The 21,347-nt window shown below is 42.8% G+C and overlaps 1 protein-coding gene across 4 annotated transcripts in view; it reads right to left on the reverse strand.

The window, feature by feature from the left end:
- creb1a (cAMP responsive element binding protein 1a) overlaps window positions 1-12,808 on the reverse strand; it is a 58,818-nt gene extending 46,010 nt beyond the window's left edge. For 2 of the 4 annotated variants that reach the window (XM_060899001.1, XM_060899000.1), the window contains exon 1: window positions 12,648-12,806. The gene's annotated coding sequence lies outside the window, so the exon portion shown is untranslated. Of the gene's footprint in view, window positions 1-12,647 lie in introns of all 4 variants that reach the window. The other 2 variants (XM_060898998.1, XM_060898997.1) reach the window with 2 other exon arrangements.
- Window positions 12,809-21,347: the final 8,539 nt, after the last annotated feature.

The raw sequence follows: 21,347 nt of genomic DNA on the forward strand, positions 1-21,347 counted from the left end.
CTGGCCTGAGGAGCTGGCTCTCCTGTGTTGGGCCAAGCGCCTGTATAGCGGTTGTTTCGTCTCCCCAATTGAGGTTTTTCACCTGACGTCACAGGGTCACGTGACGCCCCGGTGTCGGACATTTTGAAGGTCAAGCTAGCTAATGTCAACATCATCATAGCTGGTATGTTACTGTAGCAATGTTTACGTTCAGTCATTTGGATGACTGTTAAAACCTTTCAGTCTCAAGTTTTTCCTTTACTGGATTTACTAGTTTACTGTAATTATGATCCGGCAGCTATTTACACCGGATCCAGTGTAAATAGCTGCCGGAGCGCGTTCCGGCTTGCTCCCCCTCAAATTAAGCAGCGCGCTCCGGCTTGCTGCTCCCGGAGTGCTCCGGCCGAGGTTCCGGAGTGCGCTCTGGCTTGCTCCCGGAGTGCTCCGGCTTGCTCCCCCTCAAATTAAGCAGCGCGCTCCAGCTTGCTCCTGCAGTCCTCCGGCTGAGTTTCCGGAACGCGCTCCGGCAGCTATTTACACTGGATCCGGTGTAAATAGCTGCCAGATCATAATTACAGTAAACTAGTAAATCCAGTAAAGGAAAAACTTGAGACTGAAAGGTTTTAACAGTCATCCAAATGACTGAACGTAAACATTGCTACAGTAACATACTAGCTACTATGTTGTTGACATTAGCTAGTGCTAACAGCTAGCTGCTAGTGCACTGCTACAACACAGACACCGACCCTAATAATACAGTTCTTGGTCATTGCCTGGTAACAGCAAATTTATAACGGGCCATTTCTCAACAGACTAATAAGTTATTTCAATGACATTTAATAGCATTTTGTTTATCCTGAGGACCAAAAGTAAATGAAAATGTGAACAAACCTTAGCTGTAATAAGATGGCGACCACCAGCTCCAGGGACGACCCGCTGATGTAGGCATGTTACCCAGCCTGACACAAAATATTTGTAGGCATCCAAACTCTTGTACGCTGTGTATGGCGATGGGTTTTTAACGACATAGGTATACAGATCATGTGGGCCGAAGTCAGGTAAAGACGAGGGCTTCGTGTACTTCCGTACGTCAGTGAACAATCCTGGTGGAAGCAGGTAAACGTCGTTCTCTAAGCCTGCTAACCTCAATTTTTGCAAATACCTCTCCCTCTGCTCGCCCTGTAAATGCCCTACGTCGCTGGATAGTGAAGGTGTTTTCTGCATCTCGCTCCTTTTTCTTTTATGTTTTTCGTTTGTCGCCTTCAAACTGATTCGAGCCGTGACGTCCAAAATGGCAGCGTCACGTGGGTGAAAAACCTCAATATACGAATCCGTGCAATCATCACTGCACTGAATTGCATACACCACGTTGTCCTGTTTGTGTCTGGCTATTCTGTCCTTAGGGTGGACCAGTTTCTGCTTCAGGGTGTTACTGGGTCTGAAATGTACCGGAATGTTGTGTTTGTAGAAGATCCTCCTGAGTTTCTCGGATAGACCAGAAATGTAGGGAATGACAATGTTCTTGCGTTTGTTCCTGTTATCATCCTTGTCAGTTATGTTCCTTTTTATGCTCTTTAGGAAAGCCCAGTTGGGATAACCGCAATTCTGAAATGCTTTCTTGATATGATTCTGCTCCTTCTCTTTTCCCTCTAATGTTGTAGGAATGTTCTGAGCCCTGTGTTGCAAGGTCCTAATGACCCCCAATTTATGTTCCAGTGGGTGGTGAGAGTCGAAAAGTAGGTACTGGTCTGTGTGGGGGGGTTTCCGGTAGACCTCGATACTAAGGCTTCTGTCTTGTACATCACAATCCAAGAAGGCTAGATTATTCCCACTGACATCTTCCCGAGTGAAGTTGATGTTGCTATCCACTGCATCATGCTATCCACTGCATCCCACACTTGAAAGGGCAGGACTCGGACACAGGATTCCACTCGTCTTGTATTTTATTGGTTTCAGTGGAGCTGACGTTATAGTAGAATTGTGGTAGTAGTAAAATATAGGGTTTTTCCAGAAGAAGAGGTAGAAGTAGAACCAGAAGTAGAAGTAGAACCAGAAGTAGAAGGTGAAAAACCTAAACATACAAACCAGCTGTTTTCGGTGACTCACAGGAGGACAGAGAGAGTCAGATTGCCATTGATCACCCTAACGGGCAATCCTTTGATCACCCTAATGACTCGCCGTTCACACCCAGCCTCCAGTGACCCACACCAACATGATGCCTCAATGACACCTTAGATGAGCTGGTCATCAGAATTCTGATTCTGATCCAGGAGAAGATAAATATCTGATACTCCCTATTAGTCAGACAGAACTGAGGAAGCCTTTTGGACGAGAGGTGAAACGTTTTCAAGAATTTTCAAGCAAGTCCAGTTGCCCATTTCTACCACCCACAGTTAACTGTATGTTATGTTTGTTCTTCAAACGAGTTATCAGGAAGCCTGTAAGGAGCAGCTAGTAAGGTAAGGATAGCTAAAAGTTACCATTAGCGAATCAAGATCGACTACGTTCGAGTGGATTACTGATTTATTACAAAGTACTTCACAACAGGCTTGTAAGTACTCGAGTCAGACTCGTGCCCTAATTTTAAGGACTCGTGACTCGACGTGGACTTGAGCCCTGATGACTCTGATTTTTTCTTTATTTTTTGTAACATACCATAATAATTTGGCATAAGATATTTACATCTAAATTTATTTTGGTACTAATTTCATGCAAGAGTGTCACACCTACGCGCCTTGGTGTGTGCATCAGATAGACTATCGGGCGTGCTCCGGACAGCGTGCGTGCCATAAACGACTCACACCTGCACAGAATTAAAGCGCAATCAGCGCGCCTATATAAAAACTGTGAAAACACACTTACTTTGCGAAGTATTGAGTTGTGTTGCTGACACATTACCGAGCCTTATTTCCTTGTTTGGGTTCCTGATCTCCTGTTTCTCGTCTTTGATTCTGCCGAGTCTATGATAGCCTGCCTGTTTCACCGTTTTATGATTTTGCCTGCCGTTTTGGATTGTTTACCGTCTTCACTTGTATTAATAAACACACCTTCTGCACTTATATCCATCTCCCAACCATCTCTGACAGAATACTTCACGCTCCCTGACAAAGAGAAGCGCATTCACCTGTTCATACGTCACGTTCAGGTTAATGGCGCTGAAACAGCCACCGTCACATGGTGCGGTTCGAGTCTTGGACTCAACTCGATTTTTTTTTTTAATGACTTGGACTTGAACACTGGAGACTCAAGACTGGACTCGGACTTGAGGTTTAGTGACTCGACTACAGCGCTGGTGGGAATCATTAAGTCAATAAAAGGAATCATTATTAAGTCATAAAATCATTATTAAGTCAATAAAAACGTGTCTTCCACATAAATTTATTTAGTTTTATTCCGAGCTTTCGGACCAACAGTCCATCATCAGGGACAATTGAGGTATTTCACCCACGTGACCAAGTCACGTGATGCAGCCATTTTGGACGGCACGCTTAAGTCCTTCAGTGCAAGGCGGTATGAGATGGTGGAGACCTTTGCACATTTTAACAAGAAAATAAGCTGTGATTCGTGTTAAATTGGATCTGTCTTTTATCACAAACACTGTACCCAGCCTTGGTATGGAGCCAAGGTTGTCGACAGAAGTCAACAGTTTGATGAAGGATGACCCCAGCAGTTTGAAATGGTACAAGGTAGGCTATGTTCACAACACTGTCTTGTTACTCGGGGGATCCGAGATCCCCTGAAACAGACATGAGATCCTTTGAAAACATGATTTGGGAAATGTTGGGGGCAGGGCTCAAAATTAACTTTTTTTCTTTGTGTCCCCCAGCGGTCCCGAATTCTGTGTTGTATTGTCCCGAATGGAAGCAATATTGTCCCCATTTTTTTCCTCTCTGAAATAACCAGTGGTTAATATTATCATATGAAGTTACTATTATATTTGTAACTATGCGATTTTGAACCCTTTATATCATTTTTACAATAAGTCACAAGACACAAGCGACACATGTCCTATACATCATCTACTTCAAAATTACAGTTATTGCATTTTCAGTTTATTAAACTTTGGCGATCTCACTGATACTGATACTGATAATAGATACCCGTTTATTTAAAGGGGCCAACTAGCCCATTCAGAAAATGTTTCAACTCCCTACATCTACAGTACACTTTAGTTGAAAATAAGACCCCTTTTATGTTCATTTCATCTACTTATACCTTGAATATCTGTGGGCACTTATAAGGCCAACTTATAATTTTCACCATTACCGTTATCCATAGCCCTGTGATGACCTGGCGACTTGTCCAGGGTGTACCCCGCCTTTCGCCCGTAGTCAGCTGGGATAGGCTCCAGCTTGCCTGCAACCCTGTAGAACAGGATAAAGCGGCTAGAGATAATGAGATGAGACCGTTATCCATTTTTATGAACTTTCCGTTATCCATTTTATGAACTTTCCGTTATCCATTTTTATGAACTTTCCGTTATCCATTACCGTTATCCATTTTTATGAACTTTCCGTTATCCATTTTATGAACTTTCCGTTATCCATTTTTATGAACTTTCCGTTATCCATTTTATGAACTTTCGCTGCCGGGTGCAAATGTTAGCGACATCAGCATAGTGGCAGGTCCGAGCCTAGTTGTGCTGCTGACTGACTAAACTTTCTGAACTAGAAAGACACCAAGAAAACTCACTTATTCTGTTGAACGGTATCTTCCGTCAATATCATCCACATCATTCCTGTTGTATTTTATAACGTGTCTAACAGTGTTCATTCAGTTCATTCAGTTGCTAGCGTTGCCTGCAGACCAGGCGATGACACTTTGGATCCTGAAGGTCCCGGAGACGTTATGTCTGGGCTTTCAGTTTCTTCCCCGCGGTCGGTCCGCTTCAACCACTTCAGCATTTTTGTTCTGGCAAGAGTCGGCGCAGCGTGTGCGGCAGCAATTCCATTCCAAGTCCATATAATGCGGCCGAAGATTCTAGAACAGAATGCGCTGCTCTGTAGCCTACGGATGCAGGTGCATCGAAAGTGTAGCTACTAATGTATTTTTCACTGTTAACGTTTTAAAATTAACAAATTAGGTGAATGTCTACGTATGTGTTACGGCTTTGTAAATAATATTAATGTCGAACTTTTTTTCTAGATCTATTTTTTGCATTGTCCCGGGATTGTCCCAGATATGATAATTTTGTGTCCCGATGACATTTTTTATGGTCCCCGGGACATCGGGACACCGTTAGTTTCGAGCGCTGGTTGGGGGGTCTCTAAAATATTGGCAAAATGATGTTTATTGACATAGCAATCGTGTGTAACGGGAAGCATTTGCATATCCGAAGTGTTGTGTTTACATGACAACGACTGCTGCTGCCAGGTTGGTTGTTGAGTAGCCTGACTTTTTTTTTTTTCTTGCGTGTGGTATCATTGTTGACGCGAGGTTGTTTTTTGAACATGCCAATGCGGACACGATTTCCCCTGATGAGTTATGACTTCAGACGCGATGCGTGTGTGGAGTCTGCATGATATGTGCGTAAGATAGGCTTCTTATGTGTTTGGAGATCCGCGCTCTTTTTTTCTTTTTTTCTCTTTCTTTCTTTTTACTTAATTTCCCTGTTTATTTCTGTGTCCCATTTCTTTCTAGCCTCTGTTATTGCGTTTTATGTCTGATGTCTGCTACATGCAACCCTAGACAAATTAACACTGCCTTGTTTCACTGCTCAGATGGGTTAACAAACACTGACCCATTTACTTTTTTCTATATATTTTATCAAAATTGCGTTAACTGATAAACTAACCTGAAATGAAATGATCACTGCAAAGTCTGGAGTACTCTGTTGGCCCCCAATCCTGTCTCTTCACAGCTGTAATCTAGGGTTGGGCGGTATTACGGTAAGAAGGTATCCAAAAGTACCAACGGTATCGGTCTCATTACCGTCATTTTAAAAAAATATATAATATCTAAATAAATATGGAGTACATGAGGTCATAATATAAAATAATAAATTGAAGATCATCCCGAATAACTGTGTGATCGTATTTTCACTAATTCTATCAATTTCCTAAAGAAGTTTTCATCGCGTGCAGGGTTGTTTATGTCGTTACCATGGCAACCCTGCGTGACATTTTGGAGTCTGACAGAAAGCTTCACAAGAGACTGAGACCGGGGGTGTCATGGCTCAGATGGCTAAGGCACCGTACCATAAATCCGGGGACCCGGGTTCGATTCCGACCCGAGGTTATTTCCCGATCCCGTCTCTCTATACTGTCCTATCTTAAAAAAAAAAAGAGACTGAGACCGCGGTTGAAAGATGGCAAGTCAAGATAACGAGTTAGTGGCAAAAAAAAATACAACATCGGCAGTGTGGCAGTATTTTGGTTTCAAACGAAAAATCTAATATGTCCCCTAAGGCACACCATAGCCTGGGGTACTCCACTTCCACGAGATCTCTCCAATGAGTTGTGTTTTGAGTAGGTTACATGAGTAACAACAAGGTAAAATAATATAACGTATGAGATTTGGGATGTGGGTAATAAACGTTTGAAATGTCATCTACTGAAGAAACGGAAGAAAACATCGTAGCGTAAACTGTTAGGTTTCTGGTGGGAATTAGCAATGCGCTTGCTATCTTTGTTGGGTGTGTTAAACCGTATGGATTTAAGTGGAATAATTGTAAGGAGTTATGTGATCAAGACAACGTTTTAAGCAAGGTAAGGCCATTTGATTATTAATTTCCCCGCCATGGCATGACGTGGGCCCATATGATTTTGCCTTGTGCAGCTATCATGCATTTGAATTAGGTTCGCCTCATTTGCGCTGAAGAATATGGTTTATCGCGCAGTCTAAACGGACTTGGGTGTTGGTTGATTCTTTTTCTTTTTTTATTTCCCATGCTTGAAAGGGTATGATCCTGCTCATCGTGTACTTTTTTTTGATGGAGCAGGTGAAATAGTGCTGCAAATGGCGTTTCAACGCAGACATGTGTAAACGACAGTTGAATGCTATTTTCAAGATGAAGGAAGAGTTGCGTGATGCTTTGAAATATCTCTTAATCCATTCATCAATGCACAAAATTCACTTTGCTGCTTAATCCATACCACAATGCACACAATTCGCTATGCTGCTTTTAAATAGTACATTTGAGGCATAGGCGCACGTTACACAGTAGGCCGAAACAAAATATTTTTTTCTCGGTAATACCGTATACCCCGGGAAAACACAGAGACGGTTTAAAGGTATCAAAATTTGGATACCGCCCAACCCTACTGTAATCCCTCTTGTCTGGGTCAGTAGGAAACCGGTAGTGATGTGTCGGTCGCGAACGATCCGGTTCAAAGAGCCGGCTCTTTGAAGTGAACGACGGGAGCCGGCTCTTTGGTGGGAGCCGAGTTGGGGAGCCGAATTAGTTTTTTGTCCTTAGGTGCCTCAGAGAGAGAGAGACTTTCACAAAAAAAGTTGCTGTCCGATTGCGTCTTTGTGTTGTCTATTACCATTCAAAGTAAAAAAAAGTAGCATGGTGTACGCCTACTTTTTTTGGTTGATGTCATTCACAGCTGCGAAAATACGAAAATTGGTGTAATGCTTAAAGCTGTGGAGCGCAGGAGAGAGGAGTCCGTGAGGCACCTGAGGAGGGGAAAATCAGCTGTGTATTTTATATTGGTAATATAACACAGTTTTGCATTATGTTTGTGAGAAAATAATTTATTAATTGGTAAGTAAGTTTTATTTCTATAGCTAGAACATTGTTACACTGCTATACTTTACAAAGCTTTACAATGGCTACAAAAACTAAAAAATAAAATGGAAAACATCCTATTGATAAAATATAAATAATAATGTAATTAATTAACTAGTTAATTGCAGCAATTAAATCAAAAATAAAATCTCAGGAGCCGTTTGGGAGCCGAAAGAGCCGGCTCCTTATAGTAAGAAGAGCCAAAAGAGCCGAAATTCCCATCACTAGAAACCGGTAAAAGGAGCGTCCTGCACGCTGTCCCTGTCTGTTGTGGCAGCCCACAGCACAACAAGCAAACACCATGGTTATTTATAGAGTGCTTACTGACAAATTAATCTATTCTAGGTGTCTGTAACACGTTTTTTTTTCAAGCTGGTTCTCCCTCTCTGTCTGCAGCGTTAGTATGTAGCTTGACGTTCAAAATGGCGGACACCGGGGCGTCACGTGACCCTGTGACGTCAGGTGAAATACCTCAACAGAAAGTGCATTTACTGTATTTAAGAGTTTGTTCATGTTTGTAAATACATTTTCCATTCTGTCCCTTATGGACAGTATGCCCAAAATAAAACTTCATAAATTTATGTGGAAGACACGTTTTTATTGACTTAATTTAACTGATTTTACTCTGATGTGAAAGCTTTTCGAAAGAAACGTTACGTAATTACCCCATCATGGTTTCCTTAGCTTGCAGTTTCATGATTTTTCTTTCTGGGGATGTGTTGCATGATTACTACATCGTGAGTTCCTAAGTTAATTTTGAAGTTTTATAATATACAGTATTAGGCTACCTATGTAATGTTACAGCTGCTATGCAAATTTCTTAAACTTTATGATTTCATAGGTTTTTCAAAGTAGCAGCATTGTGCAATTGCCACATTGCAATTTTATTGTTGTTTTTTTTTAATGATTTCTTGAGTGTGCACCTGCTATCTTTTCTCCTCAATTGTTGATATCATTTTTGTGCACGTGTTATTTAAAAGCAGACAGCCTTTCAATTTCATAAAATCGGTCAAATTTAGTTCCTCTAAAATTTGGTCACTGTGATACGTGTTTATTTCTGTAATATCTAAAAAAAAAATATCAGGCAGTTCTGTGGCTGGGAAGTTATTTAATTTGAAGGGATTAAAGCAAATAACATGCATGAAATCGATCGCTTCGTGCAGTCAAGCAGACGGATGAAGTCCGTGTGTGTCCGTGTCCGCATGCGCAGGTTTACCTTTGACCGTGCACTGACGGTTCTAACAGCTGATCACACCGAGGTGCTCGCTGACACTTATTAGTTTGGTCCTGCGTTTCCTTTCCTTTGTATATAACATAACGTCTTTTCTTCTCGCTTTCCGTTACTGTCATCAGTCTTTCACGTTTCATTCGCACACTCGCATCCTCCATTTTTCTCTCCTGTTTCAAATTTTTATCCCACAATGGGGAAAATCCACCACGTCATGCATGACATAGTATCTTGAATTGGATCATGGTGAAGCAGGAAAAAATATTGGAGAAATTAGGCCCATGTGGCCTTAAATTAATTAACTGTTCTAATTTTTTAAAACGCGAATAATATTGGAAGTCTGTGATTCGAATTCAGTAGCTTTCAGTCCACTAAACAAAAATAATTGGGTGTCGAGGGGAAAATCTGAAAGGCAGTACAGCTTTAATTAATTTCTTTCTGGTTTCTATTTCTTGTAATTTTGCTGTGGATTGTTTGGACAGGGTGTAGAAGAGGAGCCACCTTGTGGAATCTGTTGAATAAAGCTTTTATTAATTAATTGATTACAAAAAGTGTGGGTTTGCCTACTCATGGATAAAAACTCCAACCCGCCAAATATATTATACAGTATTATTATATACCATATATTATACCAATATTGCATGAGGTTCAGCTAACTTTGCACCAAAGCAACCAGTAGAAACGTCAGTACTTCTACTTTTATCAGTCCCCCCCACAAGTATCTGGACTTCTACTTAAAGTGCATATCATGGGTAAATTCAGGAGCAAGATCAATGTACTTCTATTTTATATTAAACTTTGGTCAAATATCTGTAACATTCTGCATTCTCTGCAATTTTTTTAACCTTGCGCAATACCAGAAAAATTCAGTTGAAATCAAGCCATTTGAGGCGAATTGGTCCGCCTCTGAAAAAACTTGGCATTTGGATTTCCCGGCAAACATTGATTTTCGTGACATCATCTGCAGGACGCCTCCCTCTGAATCCTACGTCAGCGCTGGTTTGTTTATGAGAAAACGACCTGATGGTTTTCTGCAAATTTCTTCAACGTTATCGCGTAATTATTAAAATGGTTAACAGATGTATCGTAGGAGGGTGTAGCAACACCAATCTTGATGGGATTAGTACTCATCGTTTCCCAAAAGACCGGACAATGAGAGAGAAATGGGAGCGCTTGGTCTACACAGGCTGTGCACTGAAACCGTGCAAAGCTCGCGCAGCCTGCTGGCGCTTCCGCAGATAACGTCACGACAAATCTGGCTCCAGACTCCCTTGGGATTTTTCCAGACGCGTTTTATTTTTTTCTGCTGTAGACAGATGGCCTTGTGCAAAATTACCCTTCTGGATGAGTGTGTAAAGGGACATACTTTCATATTAAAAAAAAAAAAACACGAAATTGGTCCAGAATATGCACTTTAAGTAAAAAAATGAGTATTTTTGCGACCTCTGGCACAGATCATCAGGGGAGTGGGGACAGTCGTACTCGGGTACGGCACAAGGCAACCGTATGTCGTGTGAATATGTCCTGAACCTGCTTTGGTGCAGATCTGGTAATCATTTCAGGTATTGGGCTGTTGTGACACGAGGTCAGCTCTGAGATACAGATCTTGTGAAGATGCAACGGTACCTTTGGCCCAAATCTAGTGCAGCATATATTCATTGTCTGGGGTATTAAAATGCTTGGTGGTGATCTGTATGGGTTTCAGATGGACTCTTGGTCGCGATCAATGCCATATCTAACTAATATGTCTAGAAAAAAAAAGTTAACTATTATAATGTGACTCCAAAGGGATTTATCATAATTGCAGTTAACATGGTTCAAAATGTAGCACGTTATACTCCATTAATAAGGGTTTATTATTCTGGAAGTGTGTTTGTTGGGTGTTTTTGCACTGCATCATTCATTCAATCAGTCCAACCATCAAGATTTCTGATGCCTTTTGGCGCCTTTTTACTTCCGCATACACAAACAGCAAGGATTAGGATTCACTCTGAAGAATCGACTCCTCCGAACTACTCGTTTAAGTGAATCGGTGCGCGACTTTTGATTCATTTGATTTGAATATGCATTCTCAAACACTGTACAAAATAAATACAACGAACCAATAGAGGAAATTACATGTTTTGTCTGTGTAACATATATCTACTTTGAAGTTGGGCTGTTTTTTTAATATATATATATATATATATATATATATATATATATATATATATATATATATATATATATATGAGTGATTCCACGCTTATGGGTACTGAAATGGGGACCATGAACTTATTCACCTAAAACCATTTCTTTTTTTTACCATCAGGTCACAAAACATGTAATCTTTAATGAATGATATGTTAAAAGATAACTTTAATTTTCTGAGATGTAATAAAAACATATTTATATGCCAAAGTCAAGCCTATGAGTTCCAAAATGATGTCTGTTCCATTACTTCTGTTACGATTGTCCATCTTACAAATTAATTACAATCTAGCTATATACCATGTTAATCTTATTGAAAGAATGTGTATGTTTATTCTACTACACATGTTTATTAATTATATTTGCTAAAACATCACCTTCCTATGTTTCAAAAAGTAATTCTTCATTGTTAAAATTGAGAATATATATGTCCACAACACTTCTGTTACGTTCTGACTTTGGCATATAAATATGTTTTTATTACATCTCAGAAAATTAAAGTTATCTTTTAACATATCATTCATTAAAGATTACATGTTTTGTGACCTGATGGTAAAAAAAAAAGAAATGGTTTTAGGTGAATTTTTAAAAATAAGTTCATGTCCCCATTTCAGTACCCATAAGCGTGGAATCACTCATCACTCATATATATAAATATTAAAATGTACCTAGTGCTAACATTTACAATTAGTTACTACAAAGCGTATATTGATTACTGTAGTTAATCAAATGTAATTAAGGCAGGTATCCGGAATGCAAATTAGACATTAAATAAAAAAAAAAAATAAGCACAACTCAATTAGATAAATGTGTTTTTTCGTGTTTGAGAGTCGGCTCGCCTGATTCGATTCAAAGAATCATTCTAAAAGAATCGCTTGAGTTGCTTTGGACGGTTTCTCAGTAAGAAATCAAAAATGACACTTGATAAACACAAATGTGCAAAAGTATAATCGTGTTTTATGAAAAGAATGTGAGCGATTCATTGCGAATTCATATACATGATTCGTTTCATGGTGAAAACGTTGGTGGGGGTTTTTTTCTGGACCTGAATGGAGAATATTTCAGGTTGTAATTCCCAGATCGGTCAGTAAAAATGCAGTTAAAGAGAAGAAGCGCAGGCTGAAATGTCCTGTGATGGCTTGTTAGCAGGCTAATGCTATATAACTCTACAGACAGCCCTCCCGGTTAGCCACTGCAGCTAGGCTGCTAAGACTGCAGGCTTGTGCGCGCGCTGGAAAGCGTTTTTCCTGTGGCTAGGCTAGCGGTTTGATCGCTTTTCGTCTCCACAGCTCAGCTTCACTGTCGTGTGTTCTGAACACATTTCTATTTCTAAGCGCCCATTTGCTTCCCCTGTGCTTCCCCCGACTCAGTATGACTCATTGAGTGAAAGTGGCTCGGTGTAGCTTGTGCTGAAGAAACAACAACATGCCCGCCGCCGCCATGATCGCTTTGTGTGAGGAAACGCCATGGCTGAAAACTAGACGCGCGTTTTATTTGCGTTGCGTATCTCCTCCTTACCCGGTCACGGACTCGCTTACTCGCTCTCTGTGTTCTCGCGTCACTCCCGGGCCTCCGGAGCTCCACTTTTTATTCAGTCCGACACGTAAGAGCCCGCGTCAGGGTACACCTCCGCCGCGTCACCGCAGACAACAACAACGCGAGTGAGGACGAAACTGCGGCACGACCCGCTATCGGGAACGCCCGGAAAGCGTCGAGCGCGCGCGAACACTCACGAGCTCGACACGAAGCGCTGCCGAACTTTCTCGAAGGCGAGGAAGGGGAGGGGCGAGCGTGTTCGTTCGTGCTTATACTGCGCGTGCGCGGAAACTCGTAACGTGATTGGATAACACCGAAGAACTTACTTCCAGCAGCCTTTCTACAACAGATGTCTGACTGCATCTTAAAAGTCAAGTTAAGTTTATTGTTAAATATGCTATACATGCTCGACATACAGCACAGATGAAATACCAGTCCTCTCTGACCCACGGTGCAAACAGGCAATGCAATAATAAAAATAAAATAATTGAAAAAAAATATATATATAAACAGTATAAACACTCTAGATAAGAACAAGACATAGACTAAACACTCAGACAAACAATATAAACAGTGTAAACACTAAATAAGAACTACAGTGGTGCTTAAAAGTTTGTGAACCCTTTAGAATTTTCTATATATTTCTGCATAAATATGACCTAAAACATCATCAGATTTTCACACAAGTCCTGAAAGTAGATAAAGAGAACCCAGTTAAACAAATGGAGACAAAAATATTATACTTGGTCATTTATTTATTGAGGAAAATGATCCAGTATTACATATCTGTGAGTGGCAAAAGTATGTGAACCTTTGCTTTCAGTATCTGGTGTGACCCCCTTGTGCAGCAATAACTGCAACTAAATGTTTCCAGTAACTGTTGATCAGTCCTGCACACCGGCTTGGAGGAATTTTAGCCAGTTCTTCCATACAGAATAGCTTCAACTCTGGGATGTTGGTGGGTTTCCTCATATGAACTCCTCACTTCAGGTCCTTCCACAACATTTCGATCGGATTAAGGTCAGGACTTTGACTTGGCCATTCCAAAACATTAACTTTATTCTTCTTTAACCATTCTTTGGTAGAATGACTTGTGTGCTGGGCGGCACGGTGGTGTAGCGGTTAGCACTGTCGCCTCACAGCAAGAAGGTCCGGGTTCGAGCCCCGTGGCCGGTGAGGGCCTTTCTGTGTGGAGTTTGCATGTTCTCCCTGTGTCCACGTGGGTTTCCTCCGGGTGCTCTGGTTTCCCCCACAGTCCAAAGACATGCAGGTTAGGTTAACTGGCGACTCTAAAATTGACCATAGGTGTGAATGTGAGTGTGAATGGTTGTCTGTGTCTATGTGTCAGCCCTGTGATGACCTGGCAACTTGTCTAGGGTGTACCCCGCCTTTCGCCCGTAGTCAGCTGGGATAGGCTCCAGCTTGCCTGCGACCCTGTAGAACAGGATAAAGCGGCCACAGATAATGAGATGAGATGAGACTTGTGTGCTTAGGGTCGTTGTCTTGCTGCATGACCCACCTTCTCTTGAGATTCAGTTCATGGACAGATGTCCTGACATTTTCTTTTAGAATTCGCTGGTATAATTCAGAATTCATTGTTCCATCAATAATGACAAGCCATCCTGGCCCAGATGCAGCAAAACAGGCCCAAACCATGATACTACCACCACCATGTTTCACAGATGGGATAAGATTCTTATGCTGGAATGCAGTGTTTTCCTTTCTTCAAACTTAATGCTCATCATTTAAACCAAAAAGTTCTATTTTGGTCTCATCCGTCCGCAAAACATTTTTCCAATAGAATTCTGGCTTGTCCATGTGATCTTTAGCAAACTGCAAAGGAGCAGCAGTGTTCTTTTTGGAAAGCAGTGGCTTTCTCCTTGCAACCCTGCCATGCACACCATTGTTGTTCAGTGTTCTCCTGATGGTGGACTCATGAACATTAACATTAGCCAATGTGAGAGAAGCCTTCAGTTGCTTAGAAGTTACCTTGGGGTCCTTTGTGACCTTGCCGACTATTACACGCCTTGCTCTTGGAGTGATCTTTGTTGGTGGACCACTCCTGGGGAGGGTAACAATGGTCTTGAATTTCCTCCATTTATATACAATCTGTCTGACTGTGGATTGGTGGAGTCCAAACACTTTAGAGATGGTTTTGTAACCTCCTCCAACCTTATGAGCATCAACAATGCTTTTTCTGAGGTCCTCAGAAATCTCCTTTGTTTGTGCCATGATACACTTCCACAAACATGTGTTGTGAAGATCAGACTTTGATAGATCCCTGTTCTTTAAATAAAACAGGGTGCCCACTCACACCTGATTACCATCCCTTGATTAAAAACACCTGACTCTACTTTCACCTTCAAATTTACTGCTAATCCTAGAGGTTCACATACTTTTGCCACTCACAGATACGTAATATTGGATCATTTTCCTCAATAAATAAATGACTAAGTATAATATTTTTTGTCTCATTTGTTTAACTGGTTTCTCTTTATCTACTTTTAGGATTTGTGTGAAAATCTGATGAAGTTTTAGGTCATATTTATGCAGAAAGATAGAAAATTCTAAAGGGTTCACAATCTTTCAAGCACCACTGTACACACAGACTAAACACTCAGACAATATAAACAGTGTAAACACTAAATAAGAACTACACACAGACTAAACACTCAGACAATATAAACAGTATAAACACTCTAGATATGAACTAGACGTAGACTAAACACTCATATATATATATATATATATATATATATATATATATATATATATATATATATATATATACATACATATATATATATATATATATATATATATATATACACACACACACACACACACACACACATAAATTGGTTCAAATAACATCACAAATAGACAAAACAAAAAGTCTCAACATCATTTCCAGATTTTATTTCGAGAGACAATTTAACATTTGGTATGATCTTGCAAAAACAAGAATGATGAACTCTCTAGGAATGTAATTCTATGTCTGGCTAGGTTTATATATTACACTATATTGCCAAAAGTATTTGCTCACCCATCCAAATTATCGGAATCAGGTGTTCCAATCACTTCCATGGCCACAGGTGTATAAAATCAAGCACCTAGGCATGCAGACTGTTTTTACAGTTTGGAGCTGGCCCTGGCATGGTGGTGTAGTGGTTAGGGCTGTCGCTTCACAGCAAGAAGGTCTGGGTTCGAGCCCCGTGGTCGATGAGGGCCTTTCTGTGTGGAGTTTGCATGTTCTCCCCATGGGTTTCCTCTGGGTGCTCCGGTTTCCCCCACAGTCCAAAGACATGCAGGTTAGGTTAACTGGTGACTCTTAATTGACTGTAGGTGTGAGTGTGAATGATTGTCTGTGTCAGCCCTGTGATGACCTGGCGACTTGTCCAGGGTGTACCCCGCCTTTCGCCCGTAGTCAGCTGGGATAGGCTCCAGCTTGCCTGCGACCCTGTAGAACAGGATAAAGTGGCTAGAGATAATGAGATGAGATGAGGAGCTGGCCCCTTCCTCTTCCAACATGACTGTACACCAGTCCACAAAGCAAGGTCCATAAAGACATGGATGACAGAGTCTGGTGTGGATGAACTTGACTGGCCTGCACAGAGTCCTGACCTCAACCCGATAGAACACCTTTGGGATGAATTAGAGCAGAGACTGAGAACCAGGCCTCCTCGTCCAACATCAGTGTGTGACCTCACAAATGCGCTTCTGGAAGAATGGTCAAAAATTCCCATAAACACACTCCTAAACCTTGTGGACAGCCTTCCCAGAAGAGTTGAAGCTGTTCTAGCTGCAAAGGATGGACTGACGTCATATTGAACCCTATGGATTAGGAATGGGATGTCACTTAAGCTCATATGTGAGTAAAGGCAGGTGAGCAAATACTTTTGGCAATATAGTGTATCTCTATATCTCATCTCATTATCTATCTCTCGCCGCTTTATCCTGTTCTACAGGGTCCCAGGCAAGCTGGAGCCTATCCCAGCTGACTACGGGCGAAAGGCGGGGTACACCCTGGACAAGTCGCCGGGTCATCACAGGGCTGACACATAGATACAGACAACCATTCACACTCACATTCACACCTACTGTCAATTTAGAGTCACCAGTTAACCTAACCTGCCTGTCTTTGGACTGTGGGGGAAACCGGAGCACCCGGAGGAAACCCGCACAGACAGAACATGCAAACTCCACACAGAAAGGCCCTCGCCGGCCATGGGACTCGAACCCAGACCTTCTTGCTGTGAGGCGACAGCGCTAACCACTACACCACCGTGCCGCCCATATATATAGTGCTCATCGTAAATGAGTACACCCCCTTTGAAAAGTAACATTTTAAACAATATCTCAATGACCATAAACAATTTCCATAATGTTGACAAGTCAAAGCTTAATATCACATCTGTTTAACTTATAACGTGAAAGTAAGGTTAATAATATAACTTAGATTACACATTTTTTTTTCAGTTTTGCTCAAATTAGAGTAGTGCAAAAATGAATACACTGCACAACAAATATTACTAAATCTAGTACTTTGTATGGCCTCCATGATTTTTAATGACAGCACCAAGTCTTCTAGGCATGGAATGAACAAGTTGGTGACATTTTGCAACATCAATCTTTTTCCATTCTTCAACAATGACCTCTTTTAGTGACTGGATGCTGGATGGAGAGTGATGCTCAACTTTTCTCTTCAGAATTCCCCATAGGTGTTCGATTGGGTTCAGATCAGGAGACATACTTGGCCACTGAATCCCTTTCACCCTGTTCTTCTTCAGAAATCCAACAGTGGCCTTAGATGTGTGTTTAGGATCATTGTCATTTTGGAAAAGTACACGACGACCAAGGGCACGGAGTGATGGTAGCATCTTCTCTTTCAGTATAGAGCAGTACATCTGTGAATTCATGATACCATCAATGAAATGCAGCTCCCCGACACCAGCAGCACTCATGCAGCCCCACATAAGGACACTGCCACCACCATGTTTCACTGTAGGCACCATGCATTTTTCTTTGTATTTTCATTTTTCTTTGACAATTTGAGCATCACTCTCCATCCAGCATCCAGTCACTAAAAGAGGTCATTGTTGAAGAATGGGAAAAGATTGATGTTGCAAAATGTCGCCAACTTGTTCATTCCATGCCTAGAAGACTTGGTGCTGTCATTAAAAATCATGGAGGCCATACAAAGTACTAGATGTAGTAATTTTTGTTGTGGGGTGTACTCATTTTTGCACCACCCTAATTTGAGTCAAACTGAAAAATGTGTAATCTAAGTTATATTATTAACCTTACTTTCATGTTATAAGTTAAACAGATGTTATATTAAACTTTGTCTTTTCAACATTTTGGAAATTGTTTGTGTTCATTGAGATATTGTTTAAAACGTTACTTTTCAAAGGGGGTGTATTCATTTATGCTGAGCACTGTATGTGTGTGTGTGTGTATATTATTATGAATAATAATAATAATAATAATAATAATAATAATAATAATAATAATAAAGAAACTTCTAGGACTCTTACCTTCTAACTGAATTATTTACAGTATTCAGTAAAAATAATTAAGTAATTATGTCTTAAGTTTTTTTTGGTGCTGCGTTTATTATAATAATAATAGTAATAATAATAATAAAGAAACTTCTAGGGTGGGCGGCACGGTGGTGTAGTGGTTAGTGCTGTCGCCTCACAGCAAGAAGGTCCTGGGTTCGAGCCCCATGGCCGGCGAGGGCCTTTCTGTGTGGAGTTTGCATGTTCTCCCCGTGTCCGCATGGGTTTCGTCTGGGTGCTCCAGTTTCCCCCACAGTCCAAAGACATGCAGGTTAGGTTAACTGGTGACTCTAAATTGACCGTAGGTGTGAGTGTGAATGGTTTTCTGTGTCTATGTGTCAGCCCTGTGATGACCTGGCGACTTGTCCAGGATGTACCCTTCCTTTCGCCCATAGTCAGCTGGGATAGGCTCCAGCTTGCCTGTGACCCTGTAGAACAGGATAAAGCGGCTAGAGATAATGAGATGAGAAACTTCTAGGACTCTTACCTTCTAACTGAATTATTTACACTATTAAGTATAAATAATTAAGTAATTATGTCTTAAGTATTTTTTGGTGCTGCGTTTATAATTCTCCTGTGGGTTCACCACCCACAGAGGTAGCAGTAGGGGGCTGTTGCAGTGTGGATTGGGCGGCAGTCGAAGGCAGGGGCCTCGACGACCTTATCCCCGGACACAGCGGCTAGCTGTTGGGACATGGAATGTCACTTCGCTGGGGGGAAAGAGCCTGAGCTTGTGCGGGAGGTTGAGAGGTGCTGGCGAGAGATAGTCGGGCTTACCTCCATGCACAGCTTGGGCTCTGCAACCCAGCTCCTCGAGAGGGGCTGGACTCTCCACTTCTCTGGAGTCGCCCATGGTGAGTGGCGGCGGGCTGCTGTGGGCTTGCTTATAGCTCCCCAGCTCAGCCGCCATGTGTTGGAGTTTACCCCAGTGAATGAGAGGGTCGCCTCTCTGCACCTTCGGACTGGGGAGAGGGCTCTTGCTGTTGTTTGTGCCTACGGGCCAAATAGCAGTATAGAGTATCCGGCCTTCTTGGAGTCCTTGGGAGAGGTACTGAGGGGTGCTCAGACTGGGGACTCCATTGTGCTACTGGGGGACTTCAATGCTCACGTGGGTGATGACAGTGACACCTGGAGGGGCGTGATTGGGAGGAACGGCCTCCCCGATCTGAACCTGAGTGGTGTTTTGTTATTGGACTTCTGTGCTAGTCACAGTTTGTCCATAACGAACACCATGTTCGAGCATAGGGGTGTCCATAAGTGCACGTGGCACCAGGACACCTTAGGTCGATGATAGACTTTGTTGTCGTTTCATCTGATCTCCGGCCCTATGTCTTGGACACTCGGGTGAAGAGAGGGGCTGAGCTGTCAACTGATCACCACCTGGTGGTGAGTTGGATCCGATGGCGGAGGAGGAAGCCGGACAGACCTGGCAGGCCCAAACGTATGGTGAGGGTCTGCTGGGAACGTCAGGCCGAGCACTCTGTTGGGGGGGGTCTTTAATTCCCACCTCCGGGAGAGCTTTTCCCAGCTTCCGAGGGAGGCGGGGGACATTGAGTCTGAGTGGACCATGTTCTCTACCTCCATTGTGGACGCAGCTGTTCGGAGCTGTGGCCGCAAGGTCTCCGGTGCCTGTTGTGGCGGCAATCCCCGAACCCAGTGGTGGACACCAGAAGTAAGGGATGCCGTCAAGCTGAAGAAGGAGTCCTATCGGGCCATGTTGACCTCCGGGACTCCTGAGGCAGCTGACGGGTATCGGCAGGCCAGGCGTGCCGCAGCTCGAGTAGTTGCGGAGGCAAAAACTCGGAACTGGGAGGAGTTTGGGGAGGCCATGGAGAAGGACTATTGGTCGGCCTCGAAGAAATTCTGGCAAACCGTCCGGCGCCTCAGGAGGGGGAAGCAGTACTCTGCCAACACTGTTTACAGTGCGGGTGGGGAGCTGTTGACCTCGACTGGGGACATTGTTGGGCGGTGGAAGGAATACTTTGAGGATCTCAATCCCACCATCATGTCCTTCCATTGAGGAGACTGAGGCTGATGACTCAGAGGTGGACTCGTCCATTACCCAAGCCGAAGTCACTGAGGTGGTTTGCAAGCTCCTCGGTGGCAAGGCACTGGGGGTGGATGAGATCCACCCTGAGTATCTCAAGTCTCTGGATGTTGTGGGGCTGTCTTGGTTGACACGCCTCTGCAACATTGCGTGGCAGTCGGGGACAGTGCCTCTGGAGTGGCAGACTGGGGTGGTGGTCCCTCTTTTTAAGAAAGGGGACCGGAGAGTGTGCTCCAATTATAGGGGAATCACACTTCTCAGCCTCCCAGGGAAGGTTTACTCCAGGGTACTGAAGAGGAGAATTCGACCAATAGTTGAACCTCGGATCCAGGAGGAACAATGCAGTTTTCATCCTGGTCGCGGAACACTGGACCAGCTCTATACCCTTCATAGGATGCTCGAGGGTTCATGGGAGTTTGCCCAACCAGTCCACATGTGCTTTGTGAATCTGGAGAAGGCATTCGACCGTGTCCCTCGTGGTATTCTGTGGGGGGTGCTTCGGGAGTATGGGGTTCGGGGCTCTTTGCTAAGGGCTGTCCGGTCCCTGTACAAATGTAGCAGGAGTCTGGTTCGCATTGCCGGCAGTAAGTCAGACCTGTTCCCAGTGCATGTTGGACTCCAGCAGGGCTGCCCTTTGTCACCGGTTCTGTTCATAATTTTTATGGACAGAATTTCTAGGCGCAGCCAGGGGCCGGAAGGAATCCTGTTTGGGAACCACAGGATTTCATCTCTGCTTTTTGCGGATGATGTTGTCCTGCTGGCGTCTTCAAACCAGGACCTTCAGCATGCACTGGGGTGGTTTGCAGTCGAGTGTGAAGCGGCTGGGATGAGAATCAGCACCTCCAAGTCTGAGGCCATGGTTCTCGACCGGAAAAGGGTGGCTTGCCCTCTCCAGGTTGGTGGAGAATTCCTGCCTCAAGTGGAGGAGTTTAAGTATCTCGAGATCTTGTTCACAAGTGAGGGAAGGATGGAGTGTGAGATCGACAGGCGGATCGGTGCAGCCTCCGCAGTGATGCGGTCACTTTACCGGTCCGTCGTGGTGAAGAAGGAGCTGAGCCAAAAGGCGAAGCTCTC

The sequence above is a fragment of the Neoarius graeffei genome, chromosome 18, assembly GCF_027579695.1.
Source record: "Neoarius graeffei isolate fNeoGra1 chromosome 18, fNeoGra1.pri, whole genome shotgun sequence".
Lineage (NCBI taxonomy): Eukaryota > Metazoa > Chordata > Actinopteri > Siluriformes > Ariidae > Neoarius > Neoarius graeffei.